This window comes from Chiloscyllium punctatum, chromosome 48 (genome assembly GCF_047496795.1).
Source record: "Chiloscyllium punctatum isolate Juve2018m chromosome 48, sChiPun1.3, whole genome shotgun sequence".
Lineage (NCBI taxonomy): Eukaryota > Metazoa > Chordata > Chondrichthyes > Orectolobiformes > Hemiscylliidae > Chiloscyllium > Chiloscyllium punctatum.
Window position 1 is genome coordinate 19,154,177 of NC_092786.1, and position 13,273 is coordinate 19,167,449.

At 42.6% G+C, this 13,273-nt stretch overlaps 1 protein-coding gene across 2 annotated transcripts in view; it reads left to right on the plus strand.

Annotated features, from left to right (window-relative positions):
- Positions 1-3,210: 3,210 nt before the first annotated feature.
- Positions 3,211-13,273, plus strand: part of LOC140469152 (E3 ubiquitin-protein ligase MARCHF3) — a 31,220-nt gene continuing 21,157 nt past the window's right edge. The window contains exons 1-2 of one of the 2 annotated variants that reach the window (XM_072565469.1): positions 3,211-3,275; positions 8,800-9,055. The gene's annotated coding sequence lies outside the window, so the exon portion shown is untranslated. The remainder of the gene's footprint in view (positions 3,276-8,799; positions 9,056-13,273) is intronic. The other variant, XM_072565470.1, reaches the window with a different exon arrangement.

A 13,273-nucleotide genomic window follows, 5' to 3' on the forward strand; every position in this document is an offset into this window, starting at 1 on the left:
TGCACACATTTATTTAAACCTCCCTGCATACTCTCTGTGTCCTTGCCTTGTTCCGTCATGCTGTGTCAATCAGCACATTCACAGAACCAAGCAGCTCGCTTTGCTACCCAGAGGCTCTCAGTCAATGGGAGTGCATTATCTTGCTGGACGGCAGTGTGTTATGTCAATCTCACAGCAACACCATGTGCCAGCAGTTTACACAGTCAACACAAGGCATGGGCAGTAGGCAGGCAGCCAGGCCTCAAAGTCCTGGGGTGGAGTTCTCACTGAAGGCCACGGAGTAACCTGTTAGTTTGGGGCTCCCAATGTAGTAAGGCAAGGGCAGTCTCTAATATCGCTCAAGGTGATTGGTCATGGTGAGGCATCCAGTCAGGGTGCTCTCTTCATCTGGGGGTCCATGCCTCTGCAGTCTGGATCAGAGATTACCGTCTGTCCTGTAGCTCCATATTGACCAGTGCTGGAGGTAAGGCTAGTGAAGTAGGGAGATCTATAGTCACCAATCATAGGTCTGGGTGCACCCCTGGGTTAGGTCAGTCAAGGGGGTGTGGAGAGGCGGGGGCGAGTGGGCCATGATCCGTCCAAAGGGTTCATCCACAAATGAAGGGGTTGGGGAGGCATGCTTGGGCAAGGTGGGGGTGGGGGGGTCACTATCATGGGAAAGAGACTCTGGAACCTACTCAATGTAGGAGCGAATTACTGTCGATGCTGGAATCTGTACTGAACTCACTGCGATCTCCAGCACTTTTTGTTTTCGGTCTAGAATCTACTCGTTGGGAATTAGGGGCTGTGGACCAGGAGGCAGGGGGATGGCACTTATAAAGGTGAGCAATTGTATTTGCAAGAGGGTGGGGGATACAGCAAACTATCTATGGGAATAGGAATGGGGTTTGTCCAAGGTCAGTCCTCAGAGGTCAACAAAGTGGTTTCTGGTGGAGCAGGTGCACATCTTTCTGGTATGTGCAAGAGAAGAGAGAGTGTAGTAGAGATGGAGTGCAATGAATGACTCTACAGTGGGGTTACTGTGAGAGATGCAGTAGAATGAAGAGTACTTAGTTGTTGTCGGTGGATCATGGATATCTCGACACCATTGCAAAAGCAGTCCCAATAGGACTGAAGAGTATAATTTTGGACACCCCGACCTCTGTGGACCCCCTCTACCCTATTGTGGCCTGAAATGAGAGAAAGGGAAGGATGAAATGAGATGGAATTGGGCAGCACAGCTATTAAAGCTGTGTAAAAGGTGGTGAGGTGTTCTGACAGAGTGCAGTCAACAACACAGGGACCATGAGGTAGTGTCAGGGGTGGGTTGGGGTGGATGAGAACTAGTGAGGGAAGATGTTACAGGTGATACTGTGATCAGCAGAGCATTAGACTTGGTAGGAGGTGGATGCAGTAGCAGAGGCATAGTGAGTCTGAGGTAGCAGACTGAACAGTGTGGCACTTACCCTGGTGGAGTGGAGCAGGTAATTGAGCTCATTGAGGCACTGCTGACTGTTCTTCCATTGCGTGGAGTTAGTAGTGAGCTAGATGGGAACCTCAGATCAAACTGCCTGGTCTACTTTCAATGATTCCATGCTGGGAAGAGCAATTTCAGTTTCCTGTAAGAGAATCAGAGGACCATCTTTGCACTGAGTGCATCAAGGAACAAGGCAGCTTCAAATGCCATTGTTTGTCCAGGTATATCGCAGCCTTTTAAATAATCACCTTTGGTGCCAGTTATACCGGTCTTTTGGTGGAAATACAGTAGTAATGTTCTTGTGGGAATGGTGCATGCTAAGCTAGAGCTAGAATCAGATATGGGAGACATCATAGTGCTGGGGTGGGTACTTAATGAAATAGATTTGTTAATCATGATTTGGAAGTGCCAGTGTTGGACTGGGGTGTACAAAATTAAAAATCACACAACACCAGGTTATAGCCCAACAGGTTGAATTGGAAGCACTAGCTTTCGGAGTGCTGCTCCTTCATCAGGTGGTTGTGGAGTATAAGATCGTAAGACACAGAATTTAATAGCATAAGTTTATAGTGTGATGTAACTTAAATTATATATTGTAAAAGACCTGGATTGTTTGTTAAATCTCTCATCTTTTAGAACGAACATATTGTTTTCAGTAAATCACAGAACTTTTTTAAAAGTTACATTCTCAAGTGAACTTTAACAGTTGGCGTCATGTCGGCCCAGATAAGGTATTGAGGGTGTGAGCTGTCCTGTGTGAGGCTGTCTGTGCCCCAGTGGTCAAACTGATTCTAATCTAAAAAAACAGTTTTACAGAATCTTACACGGATTCATGCAGTTTCTGAGAAAAATAAAATGTAATTCTGCAAGTACAAATTCACCCCACAAACTTATATGTGTATGTGTGCAAGTGTTTGTGTGTGTGTGTGTGGGGGGGGGGGGGGGGTGGGGGGGGGTGGGGGGGTGGGGAGGGATGGCAGGGATTATGAGTGTCTGTGAGAGAGTGTGTGATGTGTGTGAGTGTAAAGGGGTATAAGCCTCTGAGAGAATGCATGTGTGAGTGTGGGAATGTATGTGTGAACATTTGAGAGAGGGTCTGCGTAAGTGTATGACTCTGTAGGAGTGTGCATGTGTCTGTTGGAGTGTGTGTGTAGGAATGTCTGTTTGCGTGTGTAGGAATGTCTGTTTGCGTGTGTGTGTGTGTGTAGGAATGTCTGTTTCTGTGTATGTGTGTATGTGTAAGCGTGTAGGAATGTCTGTTTGCTTGTGTGTGTGTGTGTGTGTAGTGCAATGGAGTCACCTGTCGTGTGACCATGAACCCAAGGTCCCGGTTGAGGCCCTCCCCATGGGTATCGAACTTGGCTATCAGCCTCTGCTCGGCCACTTTTTGTTGTTGCCCGTCCCAAAGTTCGCCTTGGAGGATGGTCACCTGAAATTCCAAGATTGAATGTCCCGGACCGCCAATATTTTCACCATTTAAATACCTATTTATATTAGTTTTTTCCCCCTTTAAATCAAACTGATCAAATGTGTTATGACACACATCTAGAGCAGGAGGGACTTGAGCCCAGGCCTCCTGGCTCAGAGGCAGGGACTCTATCACTTCTCCACAGGACTCCTACTTTCACTGAGGTAAATTTGTGAAGGTAATTACACCTCCCTGTCAGTGAAGGTGTTGTAGTGGGATGTTCCAGCTCCTCAGCCCATCCTACAGGGAAGTGCCAATGCTTATCCTTGACTGTTGAAATGCCATAGAATATCAACAGGTTTGACAGAAAAGGACTTCAGCAAGACAGAGAGAAATTGGCAGAGCCAGCAGGTAGATAACTACTGTTTTTTATGGGTAGAAGAAGATAATATATCAAGGCAAAGATAAAGCAGACTGAAAAGATGTTAGTGACTGGGTACATACAAACAGCTTGGGAATCAAATAAAACAGACTCATTTCATAGACTAAATAAATACTTGAAGAGGAGGAAGGCACAGACCTATGGAGAAAGTGTGGGCGGTGGAATTGTCTTTTTGTGATTAAAGTGCTGGCAGAGATAGGTTAAGAAAATATATAGTCTGCTGTGCTGTAAAAGTACATGGTTCATTTTGAACATTAAAGTATAGCTCTGACAGCCTAACAAGTGTCATCTCACACTGTCAAAAAGATCCAAGGGTTGAATTGCAGACACAAACATTTGCCAGAACAACCTCAGTTATCCGAATGTCAATTATCCGAATTTCAGATTATCCGAACAAGATCTCAATGTCCCTTAACATGTTATCTGAACAATCAGTTATCTGAACAAAATACTCCCCACCCATCTTGTTTGGATAATTGAGGTTGTTCTGTATTTATCTTCTAAGAGAATTTTGAGAAACTATTATTATTGTATTGTGAGCACATTGTAAAAAGTCAAGGCAGTGTGACAGGTGCAAGTACACGAGGTATAATAGTGACATAGAACTCACATATCTGTGACATCATTTCCTCGGTGCTATAGCAACGTGGACCGATCAACCGGCAGGAGAGGAAAAGCTCGCTAATACAGAGAGACAATCTCATCACGGTACTCAGGTGATCTCACAACCTGGAATACAAATTTACAATTATCCGTTAAATTTCTAATGACCACTTTGTCAAGTTATGATGTACTTACTGTTTTTACTTTGGGAACTCAAAGGGCAATTTGTTTTCAGTTGTGTGACAGCTTCTGTCAGCAGCTAACGCTCAGATACTTGTGGGTTCAAACCTCATCAAGCCAAAGCGAAGCTGAAACATTGGTACCATACTGAGGGAGTGCTGCACAGTTGGAGGCGCCACCTTTTAGACAACACGGTTAATGGAGCTCTCACATACTGAATCAAATGGATGGGGAAACATTCCATGACAATCAGTGAAGAAGGGCAGGTGAGGTCTGCTGGTGCCTGACCCATATTATTCCCAGGATCGATATTGCCAAAACAATGGTTATTTTCAGTCCTGTTTGTTGGATATAAATTGGGTTTCTGCTATTGTCTAAATACCTTCAAAAACAATTGGGGGAAGATGGTGGCATTGTAGCATTTCACTTGACAGGTATTTGAGACTGGATTAGAGTGGTGCTGGATAAGCACAGCAGGTCAGGCAGCATCTGAGGAGCAGGAAAATCGACGTTTCGGGCAAGAGCCTGATGAAGGTCTCCTGCTCGAAACGTCGATTTTCCTGCCTCTTGGATGCTGCCTGACCTGCTGTGCTTTTCCAGCACCACTCTGATCACCAGCATCTGCAGTCCTTACTTTTGCCGAGTATTTGAGATTCCCAGGCCAAAGTTCTAGTGACATATGTTCAAACCCTGTTACAGCAGCTGCTGGAATTTAAAAGCTTTTCTCCAGAATGGTGACATGACACTATCATCAGTAGTTATAAAATCTCCTCTGGTGAGTCATGTCTTTTAGGGGAGGACCTTTACCTGGTCTGACTGACATGTGACTATAGACACACTGGAATGTGGTTGATTCTTGCTGCCTTCCAGAATAGCCTGGCAAGCCACTCCTTTCAAGACTGATTAGAGATGGGCATCAAATGCCAGGCCTTGCCAATGGCACCATATCCCATTAAAACAAAACTTAAAAAGACGGTTGGCTGTGAAGCAGTTTTGGAATATGGTCAGAATGTAAAAGGTGCCATGTAAATATGTTCTGTCTTAGAAGCAGTAACGGATGCATGCCCATGTTTTGCTCAATACCATGTGTGAATCTCTCCATTCAGATTGCCACCCAACACTGCAATGAAACAGTATACATCAAAGTCACAAATGACAACCTGTGTCACGGTGAGCACAGTGAATGATCGCCCCCCACTCCATCTCAAGCTGCCAACTGTCTTTGATAGGGTTGAACACACCATCCCAGTGGAAATGCAAAGTCGCAGAGATATACAGCATGGAAACAGACCCTTCAGTCTAACTTGTCCATGCCGACCAGATATCCTAAATAAATCTAGTCCCATTTGTCAGCATTTGGCCCGTATCCCTCTAAATCCTTCCTGTTCATGCACCCATCCAGGTGCCTGTTAAATGTTGTAATTGTACCAGCCTCTACCCCTTCCTCTGGCAGCTCATTCCATACACGCACCGCCCTCTGCGTGAAAACGTTGCCCCTTAGGTCCCTTTTATATCTTTCCCCTCTCACCCTAAACCTATGCCCTCGAGTTCTGGACTCCCCCACCCTGGGAAAAATACTTTGTTCATTTGCCCTATCCATTCTCCTCATGATTTTATAAACCTCTATAAAATCACCCCTCAGCCTCCGATGCTCCAGGGAAAACAGTCCCAGCCTATTCAGCCTTGTAAGTCTTTTCTGAACCCTTTCAAGTTTCACAACATCCTTCCTACAGGAGGGAGACCAGAATTGCATGCAGTATTCCAAAAGTGGTCTAACCAATGTCTTGTATAACCACAACATGACCTCCCAACTCCAATCACAACCTTGGCTTTCTATGTAATCCTGAACCAATATTTCCTTCTTACACCTCAAAACATTGCCTGTTTACCTGGCCTCAGTTGATCTGCAGCTGAAACCCTCAACCATGCTTGTGTGGATTAGTGCCACAGGGATTATTGCTGGGCCCAGTTATTTACAATATACATTAATAAAATGGAAGTACTCTTACCAAGTTTGTGGATGACACAAAAGTAGGTGGAAAGACAAGTGGTGAGGATGACGAGTCTGCAGAGCGAAGTGGACATGTTAGATGCAGGTACAAATACAACATTTAAAAGATATTTGGATAAGTTCATGAATAGGAAAGGTTTGGAGGGATATTGGCCAAATGCAGGAATTTGGACTATTTTGGTTTTGGAACATGGTTGGCATAGACTGGTTGGACTGAAGGGGCTGTTTCCCTGCCAAATGACTGTATGAATCTATGTCCTTTAGGTATTAGACTCTATCCTAATGTAATTCTGCCTGGTTTGCACCTTCTGTCCTCTGTATACATCAGCTCAGATACCCTGCTGCCCACATCAGATCCCAATCACCCATTACCCTGCTCTGACCAGTGTTGTTGCATTGTCAGTCCAGGAACTACCTTTGTTTCCAAATCAATCTAATCTATATATCAATTTGGTCCTTTCCTGTCTCCGTACCCTCTGAAATCAGCAATTATGGCCTCTAGTACAATCCTGATTTGAATCACACCATGCCTGCAGTTTTAATTTCAAGTTCCCTGTGCTTTTTTGGTTGAGTGGTCCAGAATTTTGACCCACTGATGTTGATGTGATTTTTAAGTCTGGTGGACGTGTCTGCACTGATAGGGTGGTTCCTCCGGTTTAATTTTATTCAAGTTTGTTGGAAAATTTGATATAGACAATCTCAGCCAACCCCATTATTGTGGGTCTGGAGTCATATGTAAGCCAGGCTCGGTAAGGATGGCAGATTTCTTTCTTTTGAGGACATTATTGAACTAAACTGTTTCCTGCTGTTGAAACCCTATGCTATAACTCCATAGAGACAGATATGCCATCAGCAAGTCACCTTTTCTTTATATGTGAACAATCTTTGACTATAGTGCTGCACCTATACTCTCTGGAATTTAGAAGGATAAGGGAAGATCAAATTGAGATATTCAAAATGAGAAAGGATATGGATAAAATAAAGGTGGAGTGGATGCTTCCTCCTGTGGGGCATTCTAGGATGACAGGTCATAGTCTGAGGATAAGGGGCAGCAAATTTAAAACAGAGTTGAGGAGAAACTATTTCTCCCAAAGGATTGTGAATCTGTGGAATTTGCTAAAAAAAAAAGCCTTACAAACAGTTTACGTTAGTGGCTCTGGCAGCCTGCTCTATGCCTTTGCCTTAAAACCTCTCTTCCAAAAAAACCTAGGGCAAAATACATCTCTTAAAGCCATAATATTGTCACATATGACTTTATGGGGGTTTGATGTCAAACTGTGTTTCATAACATTCCTGTGAAGGGTCTTCGGATGATTTTACTTGCATCACTGGGGCTATATAAATGAAATTGCTTTTTGTTGCTGCGACAGTCAGTGCATGACTGAACTCTGTTGACACCAGCACTCCATGAAAACCACATTATGAATGCATCATTCTTGGTGCTGAATATTAATGCAAATAAATTTTTTAAAGTTCATTAATGGAATGAAGCCACCGCTGACTAGTCCAGAATTTATTGCCCATCCCTAATTGCCCAGAGGGCTGTTAAGAGTCCACCACATAGCTGTGGGTCTGGAGTCCCATGTAGGCCAAACCAGGTAAGGATGGCAGATTTCCTTCCAGAAAGGACAGGTGCGTTCTTCCTGACAATCAATTCATGGTCGTCATTAGACTCTTAATTCCAGATATTTATCTAATTCAAATTCCACCATCTGCCATAAAGGATTTGAACCCAGGGGTCCCCAGATCATTACATAGAAACCAAAAGGACTGGAAGGGTCACTGGACCTGAAACGTTAACTCTGATTTCTCTGCACAGATGCTGCCAGACCTGCTGAGCTTTTCCAGCAATTTCTGCTTTTGTCTACCAAACATTACCTGAGTTGCTGGATTAACAGTCCGCTGATAATAGGCCCTCACTCCCCTGTGGGCTGGCAGGAATTCCCCGCGTTACAAAACAGTGCAGGTCATTCTGCTATAATGCAGGTTTCGTTAACCCAAATTCACTGTCATGTGAATGACGAGTTGGGGACACTTTCTAAAGCACAAACGTTTAAAACATGTGCCGGCTGTGATGTGATTACATGCCAACACTTTCAGCGCTCTTTCTAAAGCGCAACTTTCCTATAATGCAAGGCTGCACAAGAACACAACCATTGTGTTATAGAAGAACTACTTGTAACATTAGCCTAATAGAGTTAGCACTTGACTTTCCCCGCACTACACATTATAATCAGGTACACAGAGCAGGCATGGAACAGGCATTGTACTGCTCTCACTGCACGTCAGGAGGGGTGGGTTAAACTGGTGGATTATCCTGGTAAAAACAATGACTGCAGATGCTGGAAACCAGACTCTGGATTCGTGGTGCTGGAAGAGCACAGCAGTTCAGGCAGCATCCGAGGAGCAGTCAAATCGACATTTCAGGCAAATACCTGAGCTCCTCGGATGCTGCCTGAACTGCTGTGCTCTTCCAGCACCACGAATCCAGAATGGTGGATTATCCTGACCTAGTTTTTATGATGACTGGGCACTTGTGCGGCATTCATTACTGGATATCTGTCCCACAATTATAGTCCATTAATCTGAAACATTTCTTCGTGAAGCTATATATATATATATATATATGAATGTGAATTTGGATCTTTTGAATTCTGTGATTGATTGGTTTCCTTATACAATCTATTTTGTCTCCGCAGTGAATTATTAACTGGTGCTGGTTGAGCGACCAGTTTGGAATCAGGCTGTGTGTGAGAGGGCTGTGGAAAAGTTGTTTGGGACATGGAATGAGCGTGAATTGGGGCGAGCGGGAGATCATAACAGAAAGGTTTTATTTTTGTTTTCACTTTAATGCTCATCATCCGAATCAGAGCCTGGCCTAACAATCCCCTGATGTTACCAGCCGCTGGGTGAGAAGCTGCAGTGCACTGATTATAAATAAACCTCTTTCTCCAGGTCAGTTAAAGTTAACTCCTCGATGTTAAAAATAAAAGTTTTTTTTATTTAAAGACCGAATCTTGCAATTACAATATTCAGTCGCGTGAAATTTTAAAAATCTAAGTGAAATTTCTGCGAGAATGAGTGAGGAGTGTTTTCACTTCATTTTGATGATTTTATACAGTGTGTAGAATATAGCCATTTCAGGGTTTTTTTTTGGAAGAATGTATCTTTCGTTGGATTCATTCATATTTTTGAAACGTGTTGTGAAAAACCAGCCCTGCAATTGTTCAACACCATTAAGAGCTCCAGAGGCATTAATCATGTTTGTATTTTTAACTTGTTGTAATAGTGTTCCGTGAATGGGGTGTTTCACCATTTACTGTGGTTGGGTCATTCTTTTTCCAATGATTTAGGCCTGTTTGATCATCTATTAATTCTAGTTTAAGTTTTATACTGCGTTGTAAATGATTTAACAGAGTGAGTTAGATTGTGCCAACTCAGTACCATAGATTTTTTTTTCATTTAAAAAATCGACTATGTTTAGTGGCACAAATATTTAGGAGAGTGCAAATATGGCCTGTAACCTGGAAGTTTGACAAATTTAGTTGGATCTCCTTACCACTGCACAGAAGTCTGTGGTGAGAATTTCACAGATCCAGCAATTCAATCCTTACCTGTAATGACCTTGAATGTTCCTGTATCCGACAGAATATTCCTATATTGAGTCTCAGTATGAGTAGGCTAAATGATGTACCAGGCTGAAATAAAGCTGCATATGGAATATTGAGCAGGAGAAATCAGAGTCTAAGATCCTAATTTAGACAGTTTTAGCTGGGAAGACATTTATTGCTTGTCTTGAGAAGTGAGTTGATACATTGTGAACAAACTTATGAGGTGGGAGCAGAAGGCTAAATAGACCCTTGAATCTGCTCTGTCATTTGATTATATATTGTTGGGTTGGAGTAGTTTCAATAACTCAAAGCTAGCCACTAGATGCTCTTACTTTATTCTAAAATAATTAAATTTATAAGAACACTTTCATACCAACTTTCCTGTGTGTAACTTTCTCGTAGCCTATCCAATCATAGACTCATAGAAATGAACAGCACGGAAACAGACCCTTCAGTCCAACCCATCCATGGCGACCAGATATCCCAACCCAATCTAGTTCCACCTGCCGGCACCCGGCCCATATCCCTCCAAATCCTCCCCATTCATATACTCATCCAGATGCCTTTTAAATGTTGCAATTGTACTAGCCCATTCCACACACACACAGGCCACCCTCTGTGTGAAAATGTTGCCCCTCAGGTCTCTTATATTTTTCCGTCTCACCCTAAACCTATGCCCTCTAGTTCTGGACTCCCCCACCCCTGGGAAAAGACTTTGTCTATTTACCTTACCCATGCCCCTCATGATTTTATAAACCTCTATAAGGTCATCCTTCAGCCTCCGACACTGCAGGGAAAACAGCCCCAGCCTGTTCAGCCTCTCCCTATAGCTCAAATCCTCCATTTTCTTCTCGTGGACTAATACAGTTAATCCGTTATGGGGAACTCTATTATGCTACAGATTCCTGTTCTTGTCAAATGATACCCTGGTATCAATGGCAGTTTGACATTAACACTTTTTCCCCATCTTTGGACTAAGGCTTTAATGAGACCTGGAGCCAAGTGGACCTGGGAGAAGCTACACCAAACATTGTGAGCAAGTTATTGATGAATAGGTGCTAATTGATAACACTGTCCAAAGCACCTTTTATCACTTTGTAGATGTGCAAAGAGCTGAATTTATCTTGTCGTTTCTAGATTATTAATCCAAACTTCCATATTAGTCGCTCAGTACCAGTATGCACAACTGAACCATGTCATTTTCTAAAACAGTATAATTTCCTTCAGATGATTTTTCAGGATAAGGTTTGCAAATCAAGAAGAAATGCTATATGGGCAGCACGGTGGTATAATGGTTTGCACTGTTGCCTCATAGTGCATAGGACTGGGTTTGATTCCTACCTTGGGTGACTGTGTGAAGTTGACATATTCTCCCTCTGTATGTATGGTTTTCTGCCAGTTGCTTCGGCTTCCTCCCACTATCCAAAAATATACAGGCTAGTGGATAAGCTATGGTGGCGGGATGTTCTTTGGAGCGTTGGGGCACGCTCGATGGGCTGAATGGCCTCTTTCTGCACGGTAGGGATTCTATGATATCAGGGGTGTGATTGATTGTCCACTTCAAACTAATGTTGCAAAGTTGGGTACAGTACTTATAGATTGGGAGGCAGGAAGTTAGAATTTGGTGTTTAGTAAAATGCTGGGGGAAGGCATTGCATGGTCACTTTAAAAGATCATGTGCTTTTTCTGTGCATAGCAATTTAAAATGGGTGTCTGTGAGCTGCAGCTTGAAGGTTTACTAGTACATAGAGAGCACCCAAATTGAAACATTTGTATCGAAAGGCCATACAGTTAGCAGGCCAAGCAGCATTTTTTACTAAGACAACAGGCTTAGTTGTCTAAGTAAAAACTAAGGCAACTAGGTAACTAGATACCAAAAATCTATTAAATTTAAATCTGATAGGTTTGACAACATAAAACCAATCCTATTGTAAGAAATATTGATATGTCATCAAGTGTATAAAAGAAGGGGGCAGTTGGACAAAGACTCCAGAGCAATCTACCAGAGCTAAAGGCCCTCAGCCCTTGAGAGAGACTTGCTGGCTCTCACAGCCTCCTCTATGTCTTAGAAAAACTACCTTCTAAATAACATTGATACCAATAGCACAACTAGTTAGAATTCCTGACAGACGAATCGACGGAGAAGATACAGAATATTCTGAAAAACAGGTAACCTGGTGGTAATTTTGAGGGACTAAATTCTATTTTTTTAAATTTGGGAATAATTCGTCATAGAGTCGTCGTTAGAAGGGTTTTACTCAGTTTGTTAATAGTTAATTTGTTCACGGTTAGAGTTAGATAAATAAATTGTTACTTGTGATTTTAAAGGGAGTGCCAAGGATTTTTTTTTCAATTACTAGAAGTTGCGCGAAAGCAGGCTGCACACTGTTCACACTCCTTTTACAGATTATAGGGTGAGGCTTTCTGGGTATTTCAGTTTTAGTTCTCAGAGTGGTCAACGTCTGCTGTATAACACTAGGGGCATCATAATTTTATATCTCCCAAACTATAAAAGAGCAGGGTCAGGATCAAGGCCTAGGAACGTTCAGGCCCAGTAGTTCATTCATCATAATTCTTACCACTCTGGAACTTCAGGAACATGGGACAGGGTAAAAAAATGGAATTGATGTAAAAGATCAGCAGTAGTCTAATTTAATAGAACGGCTGAATAGTGTTAAGGGTTTGTCTGACTGACTCCTGTTATAAGACCATAAGACGTCAGAGCAGAAGCAGGCTATTGAGCCCATCAAGTCTGCTCTCCCATTCAATGAGACTATGGCTGATTTAATAATCCACTACTCCACTTCCTGCCTTTTCTCCTAACCCTTGATTCCCTTACTCATTAAAAATCTGCCTACTTCAGCCATGAATATACTTTACAATACAGTCCCTAAAGCCCTCTGTGCTAAAGAATTCCACAGATTCACTATTCTCTCTAAAAGAAGAAATTCCTCTTCACCTCTGGCTTAAATGGGCAACCCTTTACTTTGAGATTGCTCTCTGGGTCTAGACTCTCCCACAAGGGGACAGAACCAACCTTTCTGCGTCTACCCTACCACATCCTCTAAGAATCTTTTATATTTCAATAATGGTTCTCCTCATTTTTCTAAACTTTCATGAGTACAAGCCCAACATATTCAACCTCTCATAAGAAAATCCCTCCATATCCAGGATCAACCTTGTGAACCTTGTCTGGACTGTCTCCAATATCAGTATGTCTTTCATTGGATCAGGGGCCAAAACTCTTTCCAGTATTCCAGGTTTGGTCTGATTAGTGCCTTGTATTGTTTTAGTAAGACTTCTATTTTTTATACCCCATTTCCTTTGAAATAATGGCCAATATTCTATTTGCTTTCCCTATTACCTGCTGAACTAGGAGGTTAGCTGAAATGACTTCACAGAGGCTGGTATCCGATCATCAAGTCACCCTTTAGTTACACTTGAACAGTATTTAACATTGATCCAGCTCCCTCAAATCCAGAAGAGAGCAGAACATCTGACTCTCCCTTTATTTATTTTTTTTCCCCTTTTTTAGTTTTTTTTATAATTTCCATAACACTAC